Source organism: Dermacentor albipictus, unplaced genomic scaffold (assembly GCF_038994185.2).
Source record: "Dermacentor albipictus isolate Rhodes 1998 colony unplaced genomic scaffold, USDA_Dalb.pri_finalv2 scaffold_15, whole genome shotgun sequence".
In the NCBI taxonomy this organism is placed as follows: Eukaryota; Metazoa; Arthropoda; class Arachnida; order Ixodida; family Ixodidae; genus Dermacentor; species Dermacentor albipictus.
This window is the reverse complement of record NW_027225569.1, coordinates 8,325,038-8,337,056: the sequence shown is the minus strand read 5'-3', so window position 1 is coordinate 8,337,056 and position 12,019 is coordinate 8,325,038.

Below are 12,019 nucleotides of genomic sequence, written 5' to 3'. Positions count from 1 at the left end.
CTTGGTTGTTTGTTATGGTGCACCACTGAGTCTACAGGCTGTATCAATGGCATTGGAACTGATAGTTGCACTTGAGCATAAAAGTTTGTCAGATGGGGAAGATACAGCAGCAATCAGTGTGCGAAGAGTTAACAAGCATAAGACGGGTAGTTGAGATCTATTTTTATGTGAATATCACCTGGTATTCACATTAGCAATGCACCAGATCTCAACTACACATTTTATGCTCATTAACTTTTTGCTCACGAATTTCTGCTGCATCTTCCCCATCTGGCAAACTCTTGTGCTGTAGTGCAACTTTCAGTTCCAATGTGAATATCACACGTGCACTTCATACATATTATGTGATTAGCAACTAGGGAAGTTAAACATCAGTACATCTTGCTTCCAACAGTTGTTAGTAATTGGTCATTTGAAGCTATGTACAAGCCAGTTGCTCAACATGTATGTGCAGTCATTACACGTTTCTCGCAAAAGAATAACAGAAGAAAGTGGAACGGCTCAGAAGGCATTTATTTTTTGCTGAGGTCTGCTAAGATCGAAATCAATCTTTCTTCTCGCTCGGCAGCCTTCTCGTGCAGCACAATAACACGTTCGCGATAGGAGTTTTCTTTTTCTTTAGATCTCTCGTACGCCAGTCTCATTTTCTTTTGCTCTTCAATCATTTGTGCCAGTAGGGATTCCCTCTGAGGTCTTCTTCCTACTGGCGTTTTCCTGCCAATGCCAGGCGCATTGGCAGGAAAGGCAGTAGAATTGGCAGGTGGCACATCCGTTTCTGCTACTGGCGCATCCATTTCTGTTATTGGCACAACGGCATCACCACTGTGCCGTGATGCCTCTGGCGATGGTGGATGGCTGGAGATGTCATCCAGCACATCCTCAGAGTCGCAGTGTGTGCCATGCACCATGTCATGAGCGAGCTGAAACACACCAAAACATTCCGTTCCAAAACGAACGCGAATTTGTTTGGCGAACTCATTTGATTGAAAATGTCATTTTCGACGAATGTCATTACATTTTCCCGTGTGACAGTAAACAAATGAGATTCGGTGTGAATGTCATTCGTTGGAAATGACAATAGATCTGCCGTGTGACTGGGGTAATAAAAATAAAAAGAAACACTTAATCTGTCCACTGTGTGTCAACACACTACAGAAACATTATTCCAACAGTATTGGAAATAACTGAAGTGCCATGGTTCCTTCCCTGCACTTTGAGGAAGTTTCAAAGGAGCACAGCTCCCTGTTGACACACCGTGGGTCATGATTAGAAACCACAACATTAGGGAAAATGCCTATTTTTTCCTCACATCCTTATCTAACATGTAAGCACCAACTATGAGTCTAGAAACATTAGTGGCACCTTTATTGTGCCTTTAAATGCCTGTTTCAATGCATTGGATTTTCAGAGCCTACAGATCCTTTTTTACTTTCTGTCCCTAGCCTTACTTTGCTTGTGATGTTATCACCCACTAGAGAACTTGGCTGAAGGCAACCTACTTTACTACATATACTTCGCCAGTGTAAAATTTCTTATTAATAGCTTCGTAGCAACGAGAACATCGTTGTGGGAAAGGGCTCAAACTCCATTATACACTATGATACATTTAAAGGTGACTCAGTGCTAACTTCACATATTTAGCCGATATCATTGAGAAACATTAATGCTTGGGTGCAATGTTGACCTTGAATGCGGGGCTCATTTATGATTTCCAAGAAAGGTTGGCCACCATCTTCAATGAACCTGTTGCCTATACACTTAGTTCGAAAGTTCAATCTGCCTCGTACAAAAAAGCCTGGCTTTTTGGTACTGAAAGAACTATGAAAGGGTCTGACCCGTGAACATTCCGCAATGCCATAGAGCATTGGATCATTGGAGATTCCAGTACCGTATCTACTTGTATAATGATTGCACCCCTTAATTCTGTTGTCAAAATCAGATTTTTGTTCTTTCGCGCGTAATGATCACACCCCAAACTTGCCGCAGTGATATGTTGTGTGCCAAGTCTAGCTACTAATTATGATCGCACTTACCATCTGTCGAATGCTATGTGAACGACTCTTCAAGAGATACCATGCGGTCTGCACACGCCAGACAGATTCTTAAGCAGATGCCCCATTTCATTCCTTTCATCACTTTCCGCCCTCCCACGAAAAAAAAAATGCTGCAGCCAAACTTGCCTTGGCTTTATTATTTGTAGACTTTGTAATGGTTGTGGTCAACAACAAAAGGCACCGTTTGATTCCTCTCATCTGCACTTCGTGGGCATGCAACAAATTGCAAGCGGCATCAATAATAGCCACGTTTACACTGATATGTTAAACGTGTACCCTATTCATACGCTCACACTTCTAACACAGCTAAGATATTTGCCCACCCTTGACGGAAACATGCTGTATTAGGATAGTAGTGAAGACAAATGCTGCAGTTTTTGCAGCATGCCTGCCCGTCTGTTTCTGTCCCCTCAAATGGGACATGGCTATGTTATTGCCAAACACTTGTCAATATTAATTATATTATTCATTACTGATACGGAAGAAATTGTTTCAATGCGCGATTTGTACTCGCAAGAAGGAAAAAATAGTGTTAGGCTTGCTTTTCCAGCCGCCATTTCTTCTTGGTGTCCCACACTGTTACAGCGGCAGCCGGCTGTTTGTTGACCTGTTGTGATCCGACAGCAAATGTGGCATGAAAAAATTTTCGCAGAACATTTAACTCGCTAATGATCGCACCCTTGAATTTGCGTGAATTTTTTTTTACACAAAAGTGGGATCATTATGCGAGTGCATACAGTGTACAAATATGTGCCCCTAACTTTGGTGGTTGTTGAGCATTTCCTTTCTGTACACAAACCAATACTCAGTGAAAAAAGGCACGGAAACCAAATAACCTTGCGATCACATTTGCCAACACTTTCACAACTTTTCTCGTGGTGCCTTAGGCACAGTAACTTTCAGATAAATCTTTTATCCTAAGCAACTTAGCTAAATTTGTTTTATCGAGAGAGTGAAGTGAATGTCGCTAAAGAGGGATTTAGTGAGCTGTTTCTTAAAAAACGAATTTATCCTCAATTGCTCTGCAAATGCGCTTATTTGTTACTATACATTCCGATAAGATGGTGCATATATACGCTTATAATGACAGCTTTAGTGCCTGTTCTAGCTGCCTAAAGGAGCATTTTTCTTTATTGCTAAACATTGGTTTCTAGTCATGATGCACAGAAATCAAGAGTTCAGTAAGTGCTGCTGCAGTGAACATGTTAAAAGGAGCCTAATGCAGTGTGTGTTTACATTTAGCATTTGATCTGAAAGCTCTTTAAGACACTGTTTGGCGTATTGGGAAAGGTCCAAGTCTGTCATAATTTCATTTGTGTGCGAATAATTGCTGCTTTTGCTCTCTTATTCTTTCCTGCCAAACTCTCAATAGATAAAGCTTGGGTCTGCTAGAAAGTGCCTTGCATTATTGTTTTTGTAATGTACGATTTCTACCAGGTACCCAGGGAGATACCTGGGTAACCAGGGAGTACCCACTGAGGCAGCACGGGCACTGACTACCAAGTTCCCCAACCTGGCTGATGCCACGGGGACCGGCTATGTGAGTGACATATTATTGGGAACTAATTTGTACTGTAAAGCCTGCCTAATGAATACCTACTTTAAAGGACCAACAGTGAAGCAAACTCTGTTATGACATTTGAATGGAAATGAAAAGGTAGGTCTGTAGAATTCTTAAAATCGAACACGGCACTACCTGTTCAATTAGCTAGTCTAAATCAGCAAAGGCATTTGCATAGAAGTGATCGCTGCAACATTCTATGGTGAAATGCTGCCACCCCCCCTCGTAATAGTAAAGATGCGGGCATAACTTTGCTGTTATTATATTCATTGTACTTTGGTAAAAAAGCTGTTTGTTGTAATCTATTAACAACTGCATTTTTTCATTCTTCATATGTGTTTTTTGATGTAAACAAAGTTGCACTGTCTTCATGCCACAAAGTGAACAGGCAGGTCACTGCATGGCGGCTTGAATTGTGATTTTGTATGTTCTAGCTTCGAAGTGTCCCCCGCGCTACAAAAGGCTATCCGGGTGTCTAAAAAATATGTACTTGTGGCTGCAACAGGCTTTTGCTTCCTCATACTCGGTAACACATAGCACTAGTGTGTAGCCACATCTAATTTTGTTATTTCAGCTGTGAAGACTTGCTTGCATAGCAAATTACCAATACTGTTGCATGCCAGAGGATGACATCTGGGGTCCATGGTATGGTGCAACCCTGAGACACCTCGCTTGTCACAGGCAATTTTAATTGAGGGAAAGTTGTGTGGCCCCTTGCAATTTTTTTCTGGTACTGAGTGATGTCTTGGAATGAGCAAACATTTCGAGCTTTCATGAATGAGGTTGACAGTATGAATTGGTTCGATATTTACCTGCAGTTTCCTTTTAAAATCTTAACAAACCTTGTATATCAGCACAACAATTTGTTCCTGAGGGCTTGAGCTGTAATGGCGATTGCCTTGATAAACAAATTCGCTTCTTACGGCTTGCTAAGCGCTGGTGCTACTATTTGATTTCCCACTTAAGCCAGCTTGCGATACTTATAGAATTCGCTTATAACGTTTACAGGATTGTATTCATGAATACAATGATGCCCACAGGTTTAAGTATTTTGTTCTTCAAAATTTACCCATAGTGGTTTTAGAGCGCAGCTCTTTGGCGTCCGTTCCTGGGTTTCGCGTCGTCGTCGTTGTTGTCGTCGGCCTCGTAACCAGCTCGCCGACGAATCTGCTGCTCCGCCGCCGCGCATGCGCGCTGTCGGCTCTCCGGGCGAGGGAGGATGATGGAAGGGAGGAGGAGCGACTGTGGAGGAGGGCTGGCTACACAAATGGCTCTTTGGCGTCCGTTCCTGGGTTTCGCGTCGTCGTCGGCGTCGTCGTCGGCGTTGTCGTCGGCCTCGTAACCAGCTCGCCGACGAATCTGCTCCGCCGCCGCGCATGCGCGCTGTCGGCTCTCCGGGCGAGGGAGGATGATGGAAGGGAGGAGGAGAGACTGTGGAGGAGGGCTGGCTACACAAATGGCTCTTTGGCGTCCGTTCCTGGGTTTCGCGTCGTCGTTGGCGTTATCGTCGGCCTCGTAACCAGCTCCGCCCCCCTTTCATCCCCCCAGCGCTAGCAGCGACCGACTGATACCGCTTTCGTGAGTCCGCTACCGCACTCACGAAAGACGTCGTGCACTTCCTGCAACTCGCATTAACCGTCCATCGATCCACACCGATGTTAGTAGTGGGGGACTTTAATGTTGACATAAAGACAAACAGCAATTTCCTAACACTTATGCGGGAGAACATCCCGTTCCTCTCGCTCGTAACGCGTCCCACGGCTGTGACAACCTCGCGAGGCACTTGTATAGATCTCGTCTTTGAGAATCAAGCATTGGTGTACCAAGTCGAACATATATCAGTCTATTTCTCCGACCACAAAGCTTCCTTCATCACTGTCAAGAACTGTTAGTGGAGTCTTTGTTAAAGGAATACGTGTGAAAAATAAAAAAAAAATCTGTGATAGCGCATACATGTGTTGCTCGATTTCTTTGCCTCAATCTATCGAAAAGGTGAAACAGCTTATTTGCTGCGCTCAAATTTCGCATTAGGAAGTAACGTAATAGTCGGTAATTTTTTTTTATTTGACTATGGGAATGGGCATTAGATAAAATAAGCCTTCATTTGCATTAAAAAGAAATTGTCTACAAAAACTCAGTTGTCATTTTAAGCCATGTTTTGACTTATTTGGAGTCCTCTGCTTAACTTATCTAGCTTAGATGTAAGAATTTTTCTTTAGCTTGCTGTGTGTGCTCAAGAATGGGTGCAGTGTACTTGAAGTGTATGTGCTGGGTGCATTGCTGTTGTTACATTTGTAAGCATGTATGATCTTGCTATCTTAAAAATTAGGCTACAACACAGTGGTTTTGGGACAAGCTAAGCTTAGCCATATCTACCTGTTGCACCAGTTTCACTTCGTTGGAACGGGGATGTAAAAACACTGGTTTAGTGGCCATTGGCTGCACATTAAAGAACCCCATGTGGTCAAAATCAGTCCAAAGCTCCCCTCCCCCCTTTCCCACTACGCCACACCTAAATGTCTTGGCACATTAAACAGTTCAATTCAGTAGTCATGTCTATACCACAGAAACATGAAAACTTACTTATGGTGGATAATTACATTGACAACCCACTTGTTGGCATGGAATTGGGAGTTCTCAGCCATGAAAAGCATGCATATTTGGTTGAAGACTGACTTGTTGCCCTGCTGCAGCAGTGTGGAGGAGACCACAGTTCTCAGCATTATATGGAGGCTTTCCTAACATGTCGTGATTACTGAGTCATTCCCTTTTGGTACGGAAATTCACAGCTGTGGTCTCCTAAGCTTATGTAGAAATTTCGTGAGCAATACAAATTATAAGTAACATCTTTTACCACAGCATAAGCATGTGTTGATGCAGTGAGCGTGTGTCAATAAATGATTGTACATTCTGATAATTTGCACATTCTTTCCTGTCCCATTTAACATAAAAGAAGTTTTCATGTAATGACTTAAATTATTGTGCATATGCAGGCACACCCTGGCAAGCCACCTGTTGACAATAAGCTTACGCGCACCATTGCATTCATTCTTCCTTCTTAACCTTCATGGTTCATATATGCAGTCGCCACTCAATTTTCATATTCTCGCATAACCACGATATCTGCAAGCAATATTTCACTCATTAGGAACTGACTTCATGGCAGTTAAGGTGTCTGAAGTTCTAATTGCATAGATAAGCTCATTAAGTGAATTTGCGTGAGATCATATAAAAAAAGAAAGAGTAGGTGGGAGGGGGTAAATTTCTTTTTTTTTCTTCTTGCTTCTTAGTGACGAAGGCAGTGGTTGTTTTTTAAAAATGAAACAAGCCTCCTAAGCCATGTTCATTAAGTGATCTAACTTTCAATCCAAAGATGACAGCAGTGCCTGCGCTTTGAGTGGTGTCACTCATGCTTTATACTTTTTGCTGCTGGCCAATAGTTCCTTGTGCGATATGATGAAAAGTCACAGAATTGCAGTTGCCTATTTAAATAGCACATCTATTAAGTCTCTATGGTGCCTTACAGGATTCATGGCGAGAAGCTTTGAGGTACAAAGCAAAATATGAAAGAAAGAAGGTCAAAGCACTGACAAAAGAAGATACCGAAAATTTGCAGCCAAGAAAGAGGGCTGCAGTGGAGGAATGTGCTGCCCCTGTACGGTGTGAAAAACCATGTACGGTACGTATTTTAAATTTTGCGTAGCCCTGCAGGCAGCAAGCCTGCTTTCGCCACCTGGCCAACAAAATTGATGTTTGCTTTCAGGCAACTGCCATGGCCGAAGGTGAAGATGTGGAGGCAATTGCCTCTCACATTTCGGCCATGGCGAAAGAATCTTCAAAGGCCAGGCCAGACATGGCCTATATTGAAGATTCTATGAAGAGGACGTTGGCCAACAGAAGAGAATGGGTGGCTGTTGCGGAGATGCTGGAGAAGTATCCCGTGCTCTCCATCAGCTCAATTGTAAGTGTTTCAATGAATACATCTCTGAATCACGAATGACAGAAAAATTTGCAGAGGAACTGAGTACTACGCTGTTTTGCTCACGTCGGTCCATCTTTAAATCCTCATTTTGCATAATACTCATGCATTCATGCTAAGTTTATTATTTCGTCATGCTTTTTTAATCCTCGTTCTGCACTTTAGGTGACAAAACCTATTGAATAGTTGCTGACTGTTTGAAATGCTCATGCTCCCATGATGCATAGAATGGCTTCAATCACAATACAGCAAACTTAACCCTGCAATGCCAAGCATGGTCTGTGTGGTGCGTTGAATTACCAATCCTAAACATGTGGCATTTGATGCATGCAGCAAGTAAATTACAGGGACTGTACTAAAGCTTACCATTTGTACTTGTTCATGCATTCTAGTGCACTGAGTTTAAGTAAAGCCTTTTAAATTGTTTTCATGTCAGGAAGTTTATGTATCACGTGTGAATTGTACAGTGGTATTATAGGGTTAACCACTGCAGCCTTCTCATGGTAATACCCTTGTCATATGAGCACCCGCAAACTACTTTTAACTCCGTTGTCTTTATCTCGAGGGAGATGCACTGTATATATCACCATCGCCTTTCCGATTGGGGAGTTTATAGGAGCTTTTAATCTAGGGATATCGGCAATCTCTGTCGGCGGCTCAAAGGAGTTTTCACATGCCAATACTTGTAACACTGAGAATTCAATTATTGTTTGCATTGCAATTCATCTTAAAACTTTTTGTGTGCAAATAAACAGGGACGAAGAATAGGAGCAACACAAGGACGAGCGCTCGTCCTTGTGTTGCCCCTATTCTTCGTACCTGTTTCTTTGCACACAAAAAGTTTTAAGATAAATCTGTTCCATGTAGGCCAACTTGCAGTTATTTTACAATTAATGTTGAGTGTGTTTAGAATGTTTATATTGAACTATATAAAAGTTAAAGCCCAATCCAGCAAAAGTTGTGCTTGCTGCTGCACAATACTCTCGGCCTAGGCGACTTAGCGTCGCTTTCAGGGTGTTTGCATGAATCCGACAGCGTCGGCTTGAGTCGGCTTGTCGGGCTGAAATATGCCTGTAAAATTCATGTAAGCACTAGCCAGTTGGGCTGAACAAGCATCGAGTTGGGCTCAGTCAGCCTGACTACATGGGATAGCTTGATCCAGCCCAACCTGTTTGCAGCATGCATGTACACGCAGCCTGCACTGAGGCTTGTACGGGAACACTGACATTGCAATTTAAGTGCCCGCAGTGGAAATAGCATTAGGACGAGGCCAAGACAAGCAATGTGCAGTACAACCTTATAGCAGCGATGAGACCCACGAAATAGAGCTGTTGGCAGATGGCATCGGGCACCCGAAACCCAGTTCAAACGCACTAATGTTTCAGCTCGACGCTGTGTACGGTCGTTGTCGAGGCTTGTCAGAAGAGAGTTCATCTAAAAGTAGTCGTGCTGGGCTCGATCCACCTGATTCCCGACTCGACTTGCTTGTGTCAAGTTCATGTAAACATAGCCTTTGTCATGCTAATTGTGCAGTGGTTGGCGTGGTCACTAATGATTGACACCGGCACAGTAGACAAAATAAAAGGAACGCTCACAAGGTCACCGTGTACAATATGTTTGGTTTAATGTACTTTGGAGCAGTTCGGGTAGCGGAATGCAGGGCCTACTTGTCTAGCGTCCAAGGAAAACACATAAGCACAGGGTGGTTAGCATCGCTGTATGCACTGCTATGTTTAGCGAGTGCACTTTGATTTTGAACGAGGTGTATGTTTTCACCTCAATATGTTGAGTAATGTTTTTTATAGAATGAGCGTTAACCCTAATATCTACAAGCATGATAGAAATTACATTCATGTACTTGAAGAAAAACCAAACACAACTGAATGCGCCTCTGGCGGCTTCTTTTAAAAACTGGTTATTTCCTGTACGACATGACCACAACTTCCTTGAGGCCGAACTCCATTAGTAAGTTTCGGGCTTCCTTATCCTAAAGGAGTTTGTGGGTGCCTGCGTGATGCAGATATAAAGCGGCCTTGCTCTGTTAGCCTTAATGTGCACATGAGTGCCTGCTTCTGGCTGAGAGCTGTAGTACTGAAAGAATGTCTTCCTCGTGAACCGAAGGAAAGCAATGAAGCTTTGAAAAATTACCGACGATTACGTTACTTCCTAATGCGAAATTTGAGCGCAGCAAATAAGCTGTTTCACCTTTTCGATAGATTGAGGCAAAGAAATCGAGCAACACATGTATGCGCTATCACAGAATTTTTTTTTATTTTTCACACGTATTCTTTTAACAAAGACTCCACTAACAGTTCTTGACAGTCATGAAGGAAGCTTTGTGGTCGGAGAAATAGGCTGATATATGTTCGACTTGGTACACCAATGCTTGATTCTCAAAGACGAGATCTATACAAGTGCCTCGCGAGGTTGTCACAGCCGTGGGACGCGTTACGAGTGAGAGGAACGGGATGTTCTACCGCATTCTCCCACAACCCGAGACTCGCAGAAAGAGGGGGGAGGGGGGCGGCGTGTACACCCAGCGGCAAACGATGGGGGCAGAAGCGCGCGCAGCAAGCGGACAACACGATAAAGGAAGAAGGGAAGAGATAGCAGCGACTGACTGATGCCGCTGACGCCGATAGTGAGTCAACCCCTATCCGCCACACAAGAACAGGGGGGGGGGGACCCTTTCCTCCTATTTCTGCATGGCGGCGACGGTGTTCTATGCAGTTACGTTATCTTGAATCTCTAGCGGCGTCAGCGGCATCCAGCGGTATCAGTCGGTCGCTGCTAGCGCTGGGGGGATGAAAGGGGGGCGGAGCTGGTTACGAGGCCGACGACGACGCGAAACCCAGGAACGGACGCCAAAGAGCTGCGCTCTAAAAGAAAAATAGAGAAAAAGCTCCATGATGCACCAATGAATGAAATAATTGCAGTACAGATAGATGGAAAGAACAGAATATAGAGATCAAGTAAAAAAGACGTTTTGGGGGAACGCAGGACATTTCACCTGGAGAAATGAAAACATGTAAATCCAGGTTCGCGATCTTGCATCTAGATGTTTCACTCTGAAAGTTTAAACCCCTTATAAGCGATCTTGTGCACGGTGGCGACAAGGAACGTGATCGAGATGGCTGTCATGTCTACTTGAACCCCACGTGAGCACTGACATTGAGGGATGTTTCCCTGGTGTTCCTGGTATGAGGGCAGCAAATATGCGCAGAGACTGGCATGACGCATGGTGTAATAATTCAAGCTGATTTGTTTTGCTGTACAGAGCAGTTTAAAATATTTGGAGAGGTGTTGTAGTAAGCTTTTTATCATTGCATGTATAAAAATTCGGTCGTTTGCTTGTTCCAAGTGAGAACAGATAGCATGCCACTGATGTACATCCTGTTCGGCTTCACGCTATTGGCTAGTCGCTCGTAGCACTTATGGGTGACGAGCTCTGAATTCTAAATTTCCTGTTGAATTTTCAGAACCAAGCAGCAAGAATGAGTAATCTCTTTGCACGGCAGCTCATTTCGTCGCTTGTTGCAGCCGTGCACAGAATTGCTTGGCAGGGCTATTGGAAGAACATGTCCTGCTGTATTTTTAGTGTGTGAATGTGGTAGATAGTAACCCTGCCATTTAATATTTTATTTACTCTTTTCCAAAGTAGAAGTCGTATTTAAATGTGTCTCTCTTGGTCCCTTTGTAAACTTGAGAAAGGGTTGGTCTTATAAAAGATTGGCAGTAAATAGGAAGATTTGGACAGTGTAACAGCATTCTATTCCATAGCAGTAAATGATAAGAATGTTACAAGGAAGTATAGGTGGAGCCAGATCAAATATGTTGGTTAGCAGTTTCATCTCGCATCTATGGCATTGTGGTGCTAACCTGAAATCTGGCACTGCTATGTCCCACATTGATAAAAAGGTTTAGTTACCATGAATAACTTGCATGTACACTATTACAAGGTCTGAGGATGGTGCTTCAAAGCCTTTTTACACATTTGAGACCCAGTTTCTTTATCTGAATTTTTGTATTTGGTGCATAACAACTTTGACTGCATACGTATGCGAGCACATCTGCAACTCCCTTATCCATCTTAGTGAAATCATCAACCTGACTACACATCTTGCAGAGGTGCTGCCCTGTGCGATATTGTATGGTAGATGAAGCATGACTACAGAGCTCAATGTCATTAAAGTGCTTCATGAATTTTTTTATACGTGCTGCTGGAATTCAGGCTCTTAACAAACACACCCATATTGCCAAAGCTGGAGCACGTGCTGCAACCTGTTGCCAAAAAGATAATCAAGACAGCGAGGAAAAAGCGGCACACAGAAAATATTTTTGAAGAATTTGACACCTTAATGAATTCCACCACTGAAGATGCTGCAGGAGGTAATTTTCATTATCACTAAACCAACATTAGGGCTT